Genomic DNA, 16,449 nt, shown 5'->3' with positions numbered 1-16,449 from the left:
GTGAAGAGTAAGTGGTTGCTCAGGTCTTCCTCACTCTAAAGTCGGCTCTCTTTCCATTATGATATGCTGTGTCTCATGCAATTTTTACAGAGGATAAAGAACTGGATTTTAAAGTGAGGAAGACTTAATTTGTGTTCCATCCCTGCTATAGCTATGTGACTTGGCCAACTCATTTAACCTCTAAGTGCCTCAGGCAATTTTCTTACACAGGAGGGCTCAGGAAAGGTATCAGTCTTCATTGATGAAGGCTGATTTCTCTGGGCACTCAACACTCAACTGCATGAAACTGTATACAGAGTCCAAAACTTTACAAGATGCCAATGATCTAGATGAAAATCAAAAATTATCCAATCACTTTTCTAGATGTCTCTAAATGTTTGAATGACTACATAGCTTACATGGGTTTTAAACGTATATCCAAATGTGTTGGCATTATGAAACCTTAGCTTTAGAAAATTTGTGAAAACATCCAGGTAAAGACTTGATCATTTTTGGATGACTGGCAGCTTCTTTTATGCTTTGAGGGATATGATGTTATCAATGTGTGTTCTTCCTTTCCATGGACAAGTGAAATCCAATCAATAACTTCCAAACTGAAAACAGATTTTTGCTTGACAACAAATAATACCAAATGCTACTCTCTAACAAGATATAATATAGGATTGTCCTTGCAGGGAATTCAAAGTTAAATAAAGAATTCCAGTTCAATTTCCAAGATTCCTACTTCAAACCTGGCAGAAATGTGTTCAAAATGGCAGAGTAAAAGAAATTCTATAATGCTGGGTGTGTATTTCCATCTGCACTTTCATCAGGACTTTTCCTCCACCCTCTACTCAGCCTAGTGTCCAGTTCCTTCATCAAAGTTAATTCCCGAGGACTTGAGGTGAGGTCTTACCAATGTGAGCTCCAGAATGTATTATTACAGTCTCCTAGCAAATACATGAAATTCACTTTAGTTCAAACCACCCAAGCATGACAACTCTAATAATGACGTTTTAATAGTGTCTACTGTGTTCAAGTTTTCTGAAATCTGATATCTGACACAAGCTAATATAAGCAGTATCACCCCCTCCTTATTTTTAATAAAACAGTTGCTTAAATGGGGAATCCAGTTGTACTGGACTGATAAAACTTAAATGATTTTGAAAATGATGTTTTACTCCCTCATTTCTTATTTCACTGGTGACCAAGATTATGTGTTTGTATTACAGAATGTAAGCACTAATGTGCCTCCTTCTAAAGAGAGTATATTCACCTCTGAAAATTTATGTAACTAATTATCCAAAACTACTGAAGCAGCTACTATTTGCTTCCTACATAGTTGCCCTGGAATATAAGTATTTAATTTGTGTATATGTGTATATACATGTGTGTATACACATGTATATACACATATATACATACATATACACATATACATGTATGTTTGTATGTATATATGTGTATATACGTGTGTGTATACACATGTATATACACATATATACATACATATACACATATACATGTATGTTTGTATGTATATTCTAAATTCTTTGGTCTGGATTCTAACAGACTACTTTTTTTAATTGCCTGCAAATTTTTGTGTAATGAGTATGCAGGTTTCGCTCAACAAGGTTGACATTGTTGAAGGGTGGGGTGGAGGTTAGAGATGTGTGCTTACATAGTTTTTAATAAAATCAAACCCCAAAGAAACTCAATAAACAAATGACAATGTTTGGAAAAGAGAGGAACTCATTTCCTTTGATAGGGTGCAGAGAATTCAAGAAACCTGTGTTTATAATGACCGTCTGCTTCGGTTAGTGTGAAAGAATCTACTTGTTACCCACTTACAAATAAACAAAATTGATCAACCCTCCTTTTCGACAGCAGGCCTGGTAGAGTTTATTTTAATTTTTCTATAAAACTGGAATACAGAGCACTTATCCTATATCCAAATTCTATTGTGGCCTTTAAGACATATTTTCCCAGCTGTTTTCTTCTCTCTTTAGGAGACAAGTTGGCATTTTAGTCTGTGTTTTAAAATTCCTTTGCTTTGCTCAAAAATGTGAATTTCCTCAAACTTAAAAAAAAAAAATCGATCTGTTGTCCATGTTTGGATACTTGGTTACATACCAAAGGTCTCTTTTTTCTTGGCAGCCGATTTTAGCGAAAGTTGCTACTACTGAATTAATTGGAAATCTAAGTCAAATTAGTCTTCCTTGCAGGATTGGCTGCTACAAATGTAAAATCTTATGTAACCTATGAAGTCATTGTTTGGACTTCTGGGGCAGGCACATTCTATCTAATAAGTGATTCAACATTATTTCCAAACATACAAATAATTCGTGCTGTGGCATTTGTGAAGTAGAGATATGCATTACCCACTTTGACATCTTCCTTTTGGAAATCACTTCATCTATTGTGAAGAAATTTGAGGATCCCCTCAGCAAGGAAAAAAGAAATCCTGCCATCCTTAAATTTGCTGGACTTCTTTCAAAGTCTGTTTCTAGTTAATTGGAGTAGGTAAGACCATTTGAACTTTGCATTGGCATTACACATCATCTTTTTCTTTCACTGTCAACTTAAGAATTAATTGTGCTGACAGAAAGATGGGTCATGAGGAAAAAGATACTGTATTTTCATTTCTTTCAAAGAAAAGACAAATTCAAATCTCTTGATTTCTGGAGAGCTGCTCCAACAAAGGGGTGCTACTTAAATTTGGATTTTCCTCATAACTTTTTTAAAAAGCTGGGTTGTATTTGCCTTTATTGTAAAGATTACATTAATCCATCAAGAAATTTTTTAATCAATAAATTCATTTTTACTCTCAAGATGTGTAAAGCCATGAGCATTTTCCAGATGTGGATGTGGATATAAGTAAAGAAAACTCCTCTGTTCTGAGAGGAAAAACTGTTGACATTTCTTTGAAGTATAATCTCTTTTGTTTATTTGGTTTTTAATAGCTTCCAGCAGTTAGCCACATATTTTTTAAGTGATGCTGCTTACATCCTTGATTCTTTTTTTAAAATCCTGAGTGGCATTCCCCTACAGCCATACATTTAGAAGATTAACCTACAAAATGATGGGCCCTTCACTAAGGTAGCTAATTCAGGAATGGATAAGATACAAAGATGTGGGCTGTTGTGTTTATAGCATCTAGACTAAAGGAATATTTTCTTTCTATTCCATGGGTTCATAAAAGTACTTGTTTTTAAAGGCTTCCCTTCCAGGTTGCACAAATTTTCCCTGGGGCTATTCCAAAAAAAGCCAAGAAGATAGAACAGGGCTAAACTTTTTTTTAATTCTATAAGTCACTGCATATCCTTCAATATCAAGCTTGAAAAAAAGTAAGGGAGTAAAACAGTGTTCAGTTTGCCTGTGCATATTTCAACTGCCATGGGGTAGTGGAGAACAATGCACAAGTATGCTCCTTAAATGAGGAAATTTTAAATATCAAGTGATAAGAAATCATTAAAATTGACTGAGAGCCTGAAAAGTCTTTGACACTGAAAAATGGAAACTATTTGGAAAGTAAGTGAAAACTTAAAAAAAAATAGGTACAAGCTTTTGACATTTCATAATGATTTATATAGCATGCTGCCTGAGAATTAATTTGATATCAGATGTAATGTTAGCTGTTGCAAAATGACAGAAAGCAAAACACACTCAAGGTTGAAGAATTTTTCTTAAACAAATGGGACCAAGACCCATTCCTCATCCTGTCCAATCAATGTTTTTAACTATTACTTATCATAACACAACTCTCCACGTATGTCTGCATGCACACACAAAATATTTCTGAATGTTGCGTTGCTCTTGGATTGTGATGTCTGCGTGTACTCATGGATGGAAAGTAGGCTTCCTCTAAATACCCCCCGATAAAAATATTACTCATCTACTCACTTTTTTAAGTGTTAGAAATGACTTAAATAATTTTTTGCCCCACAGTTTCAAGGGAAGCTTTAGGCCAATCAACTTGTTTAATTTTTCATGCGCTGCCAAACAATGTCCTTTACACATAAGCAATAAAAGGTTTTTAAGTGATGCTACTTGAACTCCTTTTGCAGCTATAGATTAAGATTTGTTCTGTTTTTCATGTGTTTTCCATCAAGGAAGTCTGTGGTTGCCTTCCTGATTCTGCTGGACTGGAAAAACATAGCTAATATGGTGTGATCTGGAGAAAGCTTTGATGCTGAGGCTTTACAAATAAACCTCCAGATGCCATATGGTTTACATTCATCTCTCAATTTATTTCCTATAAATGTCTATTGAATTTCCCATTGAACCAACACATGTGAAACTGGAGCTGGAAAAGAGAGCACTATAGAATACTTTGTGGCAGCATGTGATTATCATATTTCTTTCCCAATATTGCTACCAACCTTAAATGCATGGTAAATTAGTCAAATGCCAAAGTTCTCAGACTTAGAGTGAAAATAAAGGGGAAAAAATATTTCCAACGATCTCAAAACAAACCCTCGGTTTCATATTTGGGAATGTTCCTTGAACACCAGGGCTGCAGAGTTGGGGCACATGGGAGCAGGACTGAGGACTGGGGATCTTGTGCCACTGAGAAAGGCAACTCTCATATAAACCTCATGGATGGGAATAAATACTACTAAAACATTGCGAGGGGAAGAAAAGCAAATGACACAGGGAGAAATTTACATAAATATGCTTCCTGATGGACTGTTTTTATATCAGCCTTCTTGATTTCCTTCTTTTCTGGAATCTAGGCAGTCCTCCCCTAAATCCCTGTACCCTGGAGCCAGGCCAGGAGTTCTTCTAAGAATTGTTTACTTAGAGCCTCACCTTGTGAATGTTCATTTTTTCCCCCTTTAAGACTACTTATTTAGAGACTGATCTCTTGCATGGTTTAGTGAAGCTGTGAGACATCTTAAAAAATCTTTTTCCTCTTAATTCTGTAATCACAAATTCTCTCTCTCTCTCTCTCTCTCTCTCTCTCTCTCTCTCTCTCTCTCTCTCTCCCTCTCTCCCTCTCTCTCTCACACACACACACACACACACACTCCAAATCCTACTCCAATCCCCCCAAATATTCAAATATTTCACAAAGGTAAAACAATATTCAGCTGGACAACCAACTTGTTTATAAATCTGTCAATAAGCATTTTGCTTTTTCCCTACTTCTACTGACAATGAATATTTCTCCATCCTTCCAAAATATTAACATGTTATATGAAGATCAAGAAAAATAATATTCTTTTAAATAAGTAGTTCACTTGTATTTAACAAATCAATAAGCATCAAGTAAGTGCCTGCTACGTGACAGTCACTAAATTTGGCCCTGGGTTTACAAAATCAAAAGAAAGTCCCTTCCCTCAAGGTGCTTACATTCTATCAGAGAATACAACATCAGTAGATATATGTAAAATATATACAAAATAAATGATACAACTTTGAGGAAAGGAAAAGCAGCTCATGTTCCCTCAAATGCTTAAATTCTAATGGCAGCTTCAAAAAGGTAAATGCCATCTATAGAAGGAAAAGTCCTCAAATTCAGTATTTCCTTATTGGTTTTTTCAATTTAATTTTCTGTGGCTTTAGAATTACACTTCAGTAAGTTGTCATTTCATAAAATAAATCCACATCATGGAGGAAAAGAAGGAAGGAAGAAAGGAAGGAAAAAAAGGAAGGAAGGGTGGGATGGAGGGAGGAAGGTACAAAATGAGGGAAGGAGGGAGGAAAGAAAGAAAAAAGAATGATGACTATAAGAATTGAGAAGAAAAAACTGGCCCTTTTTGTAACTAATTTTGATCCTAATCTTTTGGAATCCAATTGAAAATACTGAGATTAAAAATTATACATCACTATCCAAACATTATTACTTTTATTTATTTTCTAAACAAAAATTTGTGGCATCCAACTGATTCCAACTTCTCTCCTCAACCAAGAAATTCATACATTGATGACCCAAAATAGGTTTCACCATGCTGCCAGTAGTATAAAATATTCTGAAGAGAAATTAAATGTAAAAAGATGTGAGGTGGGGGGGGAGAATTCAATAAAACAAGGTAACTGAATTTTGTGGTTGCTTCATGTATCATCCTTCAATGTGCCTCTGAGGCTAGGATGGAGTATCCTATATTTAACATGCTGGACTTTGATGTCAAATACAGAAAGATTATTCAGATATGTTATTTTGAATAGATGAATGGGAAAAAAAATCCCTTCTTGTTTATTCATAACCATAAAATATGTTTGAAGTACTTTGCATGTATTTTTCCATTTATTTTTATTATTACTAAATAGAAGATGCCAGATGCTCCTAAAAAGAAAGTTTAAGTTTCCTTCAAAAATTAGGTTTTTGGACTAGCTCAATTGGGCTGTGGGGGAAAGAACTCCAGGGTTATAATGACTACACTAAGTGAGTTTTTTATATGTGAATATTATATTATTTGGAAGACTCCTTCCAAATAAAGTTCACTTTGGACAGAAAAATAAGCTGCTAGTAAATATATGTGTGTGTATGTACATCATAGCAAGATAGAATATCTAATATTTTCCATTCAATTCTAAGTGTAACATAAAGAGGTTGTTTTTTTAACTGGTTCCTAATTTTGTACCACTTTTTTTTCAAAATGTCATTGAAGTTACATTTCCTCAATGACTTACCCACTCAAAGCCCTCCGAGGCCTTTTGTATCATCGAGCCTGGCCCTTCATTGCATTGCCTGAGTTTAAAAAAGTGAAAATACTGAGGCAAACAGCAGAGGCCTCCAAAAGAAGGAAAATTCCTTCAGACATGATACATTCGCCCTAAAAAAGAATGCAATAACTTTTGGAAAATGCAAAAGAAAACTCCCTATAGACAAGTTTCCTCTTGTCCATTATTAAGGTCTGAAAAATTCTTGGGCTCACATTTTAAGAGTGTATTCCAACTCCATCCAGGTCAATTCAGTAAATGTTTCTTGAGACTTAAATGTATTTATTTCACTGTGCTGGATGCTGAGAATACAAAGAGAAAAAAACATCCCTTCCCTTTGAGGAGTTCACATTCTACTGGAGGTAAAATCATTTTATTTATTTTTTTCAAGAGTACAATATATGTAATTAGCTATATACAGTTAGAAATTGAGATAATATATGTGAATATATATGGATATATATAAATAGTTATGAGAGAGATATAAGTATATAAGAGATAGATCCTAAACCCCTTGAGGGAAAGATCTTTTGTTTCCTTTGGTATCTCTGGCTTTTCGTACAGTGCCTGGCATATAGTAGGTGTTTAAATAAATGCAAATAAACACAACTAGATGCTTACTGATTTTGATAAATAGGAGTAATAAGAGATTATATTCATATAGAAGCATGTATAGATAGCGAGGATACGCTGATTACAGATATAGATGCAGATGCAGTTATAGGTAAAGATATATCTCACTTGTTCTCCTCTCAGCTCTCCAAAGGAAAACAAGGTTCCAGTTTTCTCCAAAGTATATTAGATCAATAATTATAAAGCTGATTTTCTTTCTGTCTGGTCAACATCCTTATCAACCTACACTTCCATGCCTCAGTGCTAACCAGCTGCTTTGGCTGGAGAAGCACTGACCACCTCACCCTCATTCACTTGGCAGCTTCAGTGAATTCAACCATGCATTCTATTGCAAGCCTGGATGGCAGTATTCTATTGCAATATTGTAGCCTGTGGAAAATTATATAAAATTTTTATTAACTTCCAGGGTTAACTTTGCAAGAACACTTTGAAGTCAATTAATTCTTGGACTTAACCTATATGTTTCTGAATGACTAGAAAGTGTTCTTTATCTATGATTCAGCATTTCCAATCACCCATTAATAAATACAGCTATGCATGCATAGATTCAAGTGTTACAAGAACTCACATTCATATCGTCCTTTGAAGTTTACAAAATGCATTATTGTGTGTTATTTTCCTCATTTTATAGAAGTAAAAGCTGAGGCTTGACATGTCTATGGTCACATGGTTAATAATATGACTTGGGCCTATAAGCTAGGAATGATTACAAAATCAAAGTCTAACATTCTTTCTCCTATAACCTATTGATACTGACAAAATAAGTTGTTGCTATTTCATTTCTACCTCCTATAATTTCTAGAAGTGACTCACATCCTACTGGAGAGAGACAGTCTAGGGGCAATAGGAAACTTCAGAACATCATTAGACATGAAGACTCAAAAGTCAGGTCTCAGAGGAGAAAGATCTTAAGCATTTCTATGTATATGTGTCCTGGAAGAGATGAGAATCTTTTAAGTTTTATTGTTTTGTTTAGTCATTTCTAGTCGTATCTGACTCTTCATGACCCTATGTGGGGTTTTCTTGGCAGAGATACTGGAGTGGTTTGCCATTTCCTTCTCCAGCTCATTTTAGAGATGAAGAAACTGAGACAAACAGGATTAAGTGACTTGCCCAGGGTCACTCATCTAATAAGTGTCTGAGGTCAGATTTGAACTCAAGAAGATGTCTTCTTGACTCCAGGTCCGGCACTCTGGTGCCATCTAGCTGTGCCTCTAAGTTTCATAAAGACACTGAATTATATACAATGAGTCAGCAAGCTCTTGAATAGACTATCTTGACCCCCAATTTAATGTTCTCTCCCCTGTACCACTCTGGTTAAAATGAAGTTAATTCACATGATCTCTAAATTTTCTGTCAATTTCAAGGATCTGTGATTACATAAAATTTAAAGACTACCATATCTCCATGAATGGAATTGCATCCATGTGAGCACTGACTCAAAAGCGGCATTTTGCAACTTATTCATGCTCTGCCTCCCATTAGTTTACCCCCAGGGCATCCACTCAATGTTCCCTGCATAGTTCCCATGTTCTCCTACTCTATTGTCTCACTGAAGTGACTGTCAGTTCTCCTATACTATGCCAGTAGCACACAAGGCCTAGCAGCTTCTACCATGCTAGAAAGGCTTCCAGAATTACCCTGGCATTAGATAATGTTAGCCTTCTAAGACCCAGCCTGGCTAAGTATGGAACTTTTCTGTACCAGAAGGCTGACCATTGAGTCATAAAGTCATGACAATTTGCCAAACAAAGAAGGTTAAACTTAAATTAGAAATGAATGAATGAAAAAGTACGTATTAAGTTTTTACCATATGCCAAGTACTGCACTAAGTATTGAGTATACAAACACAAAAGCAAATGAAGCTCCTGCCCTCACATATTATATGTGTAACACACATATATTGAAAGTGTCTTGCACTATCACAACATGGAATCTATAACTAGAACCCATTCTTCCTGATTGTTAACAATTCTCTTACATTTAGAATCAGATTTTCTTATCACTTGGTTTGCCTTCTCCTTGAATGAATCCAAATACATCTATTTTTTTCCAGTTAACCTGGGATCTTGACACAAGATTATAAGGTATCAATATAAAATGTCTTTAGTTCTATCTTATTGGATTTAATTTTGGAAGCATCTTGTTATCAAACAGTTTCACATGTAAGCTAACTTCAGGGCTGTGGAACCTAAGGACAGTGTTATTGATATTTCAATGTATTTTCTTCCAACTGATGATCAAAATATCCTAGATATAGTTTATTTTCTAATAGTGGATGCAACATATAGAAGGACCTGGCATCCAGGGAAGTGCAATTTGGTTGAGAAAAGTAACAGAGATGCTAGGTATGTTGACACGGCTACTCCAGTAACAAAGGCAGTTGATTTGATCACAGTTGTAACTGATAGGTTGGGTGTGAGTGTTATGGTAAGACAGTTAGAATCACTTGCTATCCATTGCACCACCTAGCTGCCTCTAGGAGTTAGCCATGAAGCGAAACATTGCTAGGGAAAGCCTGAAAGAATGGACCAGTGAGGCAGTCACCACTCAGCACCACAGGGCCCCCTTGAGATGAAAGTTAAAACTCCCAGAGCAAGCATCTGGTAGGATTAGTAAAGCCCTGGAAAAGATGACCAGGGAGTAGGGAATAAAATAAGGCATCATGGGCACCAGCCTGAAAAACTGAGCCAAATGAAATATTCATCTGTGACCATTTTGTCATAAGTGAAATAAAAGAGGTGCCAATACCTTCCCCATGGCTCATTGCTTGTTGCAATTCATTTTGTCATTAATTACTATGGGAGAATTGAAGGATAAGATGTAGTTTGGCATTCTGCTTGGAATCAGGAAGACCTAGGTCCAAGTCTGGCCTGGATCCTTTACTGGATGAGTGAACCTCAGGCAAGAAACTTAAAATGTCATGGCTCAAAACAACTCTTTAAAATTTGAAGTTTCATAAAATAACCAAATGGATTCTATACAATCCATGATGAATCATGCTACCCACATTGTAAAAAAAGAGGTGATAGTTTCAGAGTGGAGATTGAGATAGGTGGTTTTTAGACATAGCTACATAGAAATTAATTTTGCTTAGTTCTGCATATTTGTTGCAATGGTTTTTTTCTTTCCTTTTTTGTTGTTCCAATGGGATTGGTGAGAAGGAAAGACAATTTTTGTTCATTGAAAAAAGTATTTGAATTTTTAAAAGGAAGACTTTAAATTACATGGTGGCTCTTAATCTATGTTGGTAGAAGGCATTCTTATACCAATGAAGTCTATAGGGTTTGAAGAAAATCAACCTTAAAGCACATGGCGATTCCTTCTCTATTCATAAATTCACAGAAGACCAAAAGTCTACTATCGTCCTCTGATCGGAACCCCTGTTGATAGCAATGGGAGCTGCCAACAGAATGAGAATAAAATATGAACCCACACTAGGAATGTTTGGTCCTTCCAACAATATTGTTGGCTAGGGGAGAAAAACAACCTTGCTGTTTTGTAATAAACTCTTAAGAGTTTCAAAATACCTTATTTTCATTAATTCAAAATATTGGAGCCAAGTGTTTCTGATCTGAATTTTCTGGCAAGCCTTTCAAGGAGTGGCTGGAGAAAGGCCTTCCAATTAGAAAACAATCCAAAGCTAAATTTTTCATTCTTTCTGTATTATCTCCTAAACCATTTACTGGTAGTCCTGAAAATGGATGTGAAGGGTTGGGGAAGGAAAGGGAGGCTCCCTGTGTAATATGACCATTCTCTCCTTGTGAATTTTTGTGTTTCTTTTTAAATTTTATTCCAAGTTGTTATCCCTCTTCCCTCCTAGTGGGGGCTGTCACTTTCCTGTATCATCTCAAACACTACATGGAAGATTACCTGGTTATAATTTAATAGGGAAATGGATGAAAAATGCTTTCATTTATCTGATTAACATTTAATTAACATTGTTAATTAACACTGATTTTTAACTTTTTCAGTTGAAGTGTAACACTTCACATTGACCTTAACTTTTAAAATAAAAGCTAGGTGTTAGGAAAGCTTAGAGAAAGTCATGATTGATAACGGGCATTATAATCTAGCTGTATGTGATCTGTGTTGAAGTTATGAAGTAATGTGCATTGTACCATATAAAATCCTAATGATAGTTAATGTTGGTTAATTATGATGAACGCTGAATGGCTCTGGCCTGTCTCATCTGGGTATTAACATCATATTAGAATCTAACAAAATATTATTTTAGTTAAAAACCATATATACTGAATCATTTTAGATTTACTGAGAAATCTTAAATCTCAAATGCTAACACCATATACAAATTACAGTTCCTAGCAGCCAAATTATTAAACACCTTCTTGCATTTGAGGTAATACCATGGCATTTTTTGTTTAACCCCAAAAGGATTTTTCAGGCTTGGAGTATCGACTCACACCTTCTTGAATTTAATGTTATGTTATGTTTGTTTTCTTATTTTTTAAAACTCCAAACTATATATCATGCCTACCTAGTATATATAATCCATCTGAATCTCTGCAGAATATTTAAGGAAATTGCAAATATAATTGTTTCCACTGGATGCTAAGGACTCCAGTGTACTTTTGTCTAGATGGATTTCATGTTTTTAATTTGATTCAGTAATGATTTCTGATTTCCCAGGTACTATATTCGACACCAGGAATGCAAGACCTATATGTGTGTGAATACATATGTACATATATATAAATATACAAACATATATTCATATTGATGCATGTATATATAAATATACATACACACTTGTGTGCGTGTGTGTGTGAGATCTCCAGGTCATAGTATCTAGTATGAAGGAGTGGGGAGGATGGTCAAGGGGTAGTAGTCAATAAAGCGAGGCATCATAGGGGATCAGCCTGGAGAAGAAGGCTATGTGTTAGCAAATATTCAACCCTTCTCTCAAGGAACTTGCATTCTAATTATGAGAAGCAACTTATGTTGGGCCTAGAGTCAAGAAGACCTGAGTTCAAATCCAGTCTCAGACACTTGCTAGTTGTGTGACCCTGAGCAAGTCACTTAACTCTGTTTGCTTCAGTTTTCTCATCTGTAAGATGCTCTGGAGAAGGAAATGGCAAACTTACTCTCTTATCTTTGCCAAGAAAACTCCCAATGGGGACCAGAAAAGTCAGACATGACTGAAACAGCCAAACAACAGCAAAGCTGTGACGACATAATTTAATATAAAACCTTTATGAAAATATAATTTCCCTAGGGATAAGTGCTGACAACTGTGGAAATGCCAAAAAGTTTTACGCGCTAGAATTGAGTCTTGAAGACAACTAGGGATTTCAGGAGCTGGGAGAGACCAGAGAAAGAGCAGTCCAAGCATAAGGCTCAGGCTGTGCAAAGGCATGGAGGTAAGATATAATCGGGACCAGGAAGTAGCTCAATTATTCCCCTTCAAAGCTTAGTCTTATAATTCATTTCAGTTAAAATAGATGTATCACTTTGGAGTCTCAGTTTTCTTATCTATAATATGAGTAAGGGTTGGACTAAGTTGAGGCAACTAGGCTGCTTAGTGGATAGAGTGTTGTACCTGGAGTCAGGAAGACTCATGTTCCTGAGTTCAAATCTGGCCTCAGACACTTCTTATCTGAGTGTCCCTGGGAAAGTCATGTCACCCTGTTTGCCTCAGTTTCCTCATCTATAAAGTAACCTAGAGAAGGAAATGGCAAACCACTATAGTATCTTTGCCACAAAAACTTCAAATGGGGTCATGAAGAGTCAGATATGAGGATATACATATATACATATATAAGTATATACATATATACATACATACACAAAATCCAACATGTCCCAGTATACTGGTCAACTGTTCCCCTTCTCCTGCTCCTCTCCCTGCCAACCCTACGCTCCATGTAAGAATAGAGATGATATATTGCACTAGTGATAGATGTTTGGTCTGTGCTGATAATAATTGGCATCATTCAAAGGGTTTTAATGTTTCAAAGCACTTGCCCTAAATCATCTGAAATTCACCAAAACTCTGTAACGCTGATGTTATGGGAACCGGTATCCTCATCATATGGATGAGCAAAGTGAAGTTCAGGGAACTTAAGCGATTTGCCACACAGTAAATTTCAGAGGTAAATGTCAACCTTCCTCTTCCTGACTCCAAGTCACAAACTCCATCCTCTAGACCAGGGAGCTATGTAGAAAAATAGACAGAGCACTAGGCCTGGAGTACGGGAGACCTGAGTTCAAATTCGACCTCACACACCTACCAGTTGTAGGACCCTGGAAAGTCATTCAACATCTATTTGCCTCAGTTTCCTCATTTGTAAAATAGAGATAATAACAGCACCTACACTGCAGGATCAAATGAGATAATATTCATAAAATACTTAGCACAGTCAGTGCCTGGTACAGAGCAGAAGCCAAATAAACACGTATTTCCTTTCCCCTCTTACCCCCAATATGATACCTGGTGTTAGAACTGAAAGCAACATGATAGGGTAAAATTTATGTACTAGAGGGCTAATAACTCCATGATGTTTCCATGAACAAAAGGACTTGGTATTCCAACCTTTCTCTGTCTTTAAATTGGCATTAATGATTGACCAGCTCTTGAAGGGTCTTTGAGATTATGAGTCTAGAGAAGAGGATCTGCATGTTTCGTGGATCATCCAATCCACTGGCAAATTAATAGGTGTTTCTAGGTTCTCTTTTCACAATGCTAATAATGCATCGTTTTAATGCCTTGTTGCTGGATCCTCCCCAAATAATTATTGAACAGATGAGATTAATCAGAAGAAAAATGTTGCATCCATTTACAAGCATAGATTTAATGTGTTTTTTTTTTTTTATCTACAATGGGGTTGGGCACGTAAATTTTAAAAAGATTACATTTGCCTTAATTATTTTTTGAAGTCCAAGAAATAAAATGATTAGTATTTTTAGAATTAGCTCAAGATCTAGGCATAATTTCTTTCCTCCCATGAGCCCACCATGAGTGAGCTGGAGTTTTTGAGACCCATAATGGTGTTTACTTCACAAGGTACTTTAAAGTCCAGGTCCCCGATGCCCAGGGATGACCCTTCTAGCAGACCCCAGTCACAATTTACCACCATTTTTGCCTATGGGGCTCTCTAATAATTGGGTTGTTCAAGATCTGTGAGCTGACTTTCCTACTTGTAAAGGTGCCTGGGTTTTTGTTTTTTTTCTCTCTCCATTTTTTCTGGTTTCCTTTGATTTTTCCCCAGTTGAGAGGTTGATAAATCTTTGCTTCTTCTGAATTCCTGCTCTGGACTGACTCCAGCAAGTAGATTCCTTTCTTTGTCAGATCTACACTATAGGTGTGTGTTTACCTCCTGGGATAGGCCCCGAGGTCTGTATTTGTTTTTCTGTTCTATATACACACTGGCCTTTCCGCCAGCTCACATCCGAGAGGGGCTCACGCAGAAGTGACTGACAGTGAATCAAAATTAAAAACACCAGTCGGCATTAAAGGTCATGCTTTATTAGAATTATTCATTCAAATACAATTAACTTACACCCTACTCTGGGAAAAGAGGAAGAGCGTACACCAGGGAAGGAGATGGATCTAAGGGGTTCACCATTTATATCCTTTCTCTTGTTTGAATTCATTTACAACAACTTTATTGGCCTGACAGGCAGCTCGAAACAAAGAAAGGGTCGACTCCATACATTGGAATGTGAGAAATGGATTGGTTTTTCTTAGAGTGGACACATGAGATGTCCTGGAAAAGGATATTTGGAAAGTGAAAAATTTGCTCTTGTGATGGTTTATGCCACCCACGTTGGAATGGTTCTTGGTCTTATTTGCACTAGATTATAATGCTCCAGAAAGGCAGTGCTTATGTGACAGAATCACAGTCTCAAGGTTGGAAGAGAACTCAGTTTCTTGCCACTTCCTAGGTGTGACCTCGGGCAAGTCTCTTAATCTTTCTAAGGCCTCAGTTTCCTCTTCTGTCAATTGTGGGAGTTGAGTCTGATGACTTGTAATGTTATCTCCAGCTCTGGAGCTAGTTTAGCCTGTTTCTGAAGGAGAATCCTCCTCCACCACCACCACCACCCAACCCCCTGCCATTTCATAGCCAATAAACTATTATTTTGCCTTTGTTTGAAGACTCCTAGTGAAGGGGGAGGAAACCTTAATAAATAATGACTTTATTTACAAGAATTTTCTCACACCTAAAAGGGTACCTTGTAGTTTCATCTGAGTGGAGAATATCCAGTATGGAAATTCTCTCCATTAAAACACAGCTACAACCCATCTATACCTTAAAGTCTTAAAGAGTTGCTGGGGTACTGAGATATAAATGACTTGCCCGAGGACACTTAGCTGGTTTGTGTCAGGGCTAGTACTTGAACATGTCTTCCTAATGCTAAGGTCTTCCTATATCCATAATGCCAATACAGCTCTGATACAGCTAACACTGAATAAAGAACTCCCCAACATATATAAACCAGATCCCTTGGAACCACAAACAGGATCATAAATTTCGAGCTAGAAGGAGCCTCGGAGGATACCTAGTCTAACCTTCTCATTTTACAGTTTAGAAACTCAGGTCCATAGATGTTGTGACCTTGCCCAATTCATACAGGTAGAAGTCACAAAGTTAGAATTACACAAGGTACCCACCCTTGTCCTCTGACTTCAAATATAGTTCTCTTTCTTATGAATGTACCACACTGCCCAGTGGAAGGTCGAAAACATGGTGGGATAGTTGTCTGGCTGTAGGCTCCCAGTTTCCATTTCTAACCACAGGACTCAGTATCTCTCTCTGATGGATTTATGCTTAATCCCACTAAAGAATGAGAGATCAGAACAGAACAGTCCTGATACATTAGGTCGAATATAACTTTTCCCTCATACAATCCAAAATATTCCTGTTTAACATTGTGAAGCACTACTCTTTTGTGCTAAGGAGATCCTAGATTGGGTTTATTGGGGACAAAGGGCTGTGGTTGAGAAGGACCTTTCTCTTGTGATGAGAGTAAGCATCTGATTGGGTCAACTAGTGAAAACTGGAAGAAAAATGCTGGATCTTATTTAAAAAACCAAAAACCAGCAATAACTTTTGGATACATTTCTGCAGTAGGGTCCAGGAAAATATAGTGACAAATCTGTAAATTTTTTCCCCCTGGGACTCATGTCCATGTTTCCAGGGCTCTGTTTCC

At 36.6% G+C, this 16,449-nt stretch overlaps 1 long non-coding RNA gene across 2 annotated transcripts in view; it reads left to right on the top strand.

Annotated features, from left to right (window-relative positions):
* The first annotated feature begins 2,060 nt into the window (after positions 1-2,060).
* The window catches only part of LOC140497574 (uncharacterized), a 56,202-nt gene continuing 41,813 nt past the window's right edge, over positions 2,061-16,449 (top strand). The window contains exons 1-2 of one of the 2 annotated variants that reach the window (XR_011964731.1): positions 2,061-2,502; positions 12,515-12,659. This is a non-coding gene — a long non-coding RNA (uncharacterized lncRNA). The remainder of the gene's footprint in view (positions 2,503-12,514; positions 12,660-16,449) is intronic. The other variant, XR_011964730.1, reaches the window with a different exon arrangement.

This window comes from Notamacropus eugenii, chromosome 3, assembly GCF_028372415.1.
Source record: "Notamacropus eugenii isolate mMacEug1 chromosome 3, mMacEug1.pri_v2, whole genome shotgun sequence".
NCBI lineage: Eukaryota > Metazoa > Chordata > Mammalia > Diprotodontia > Macropodidae > Notamacropus > Notamacropus eugenii.
This window is presented reverse-complemented; position numbering and strand designations above follow the sequence as displayed.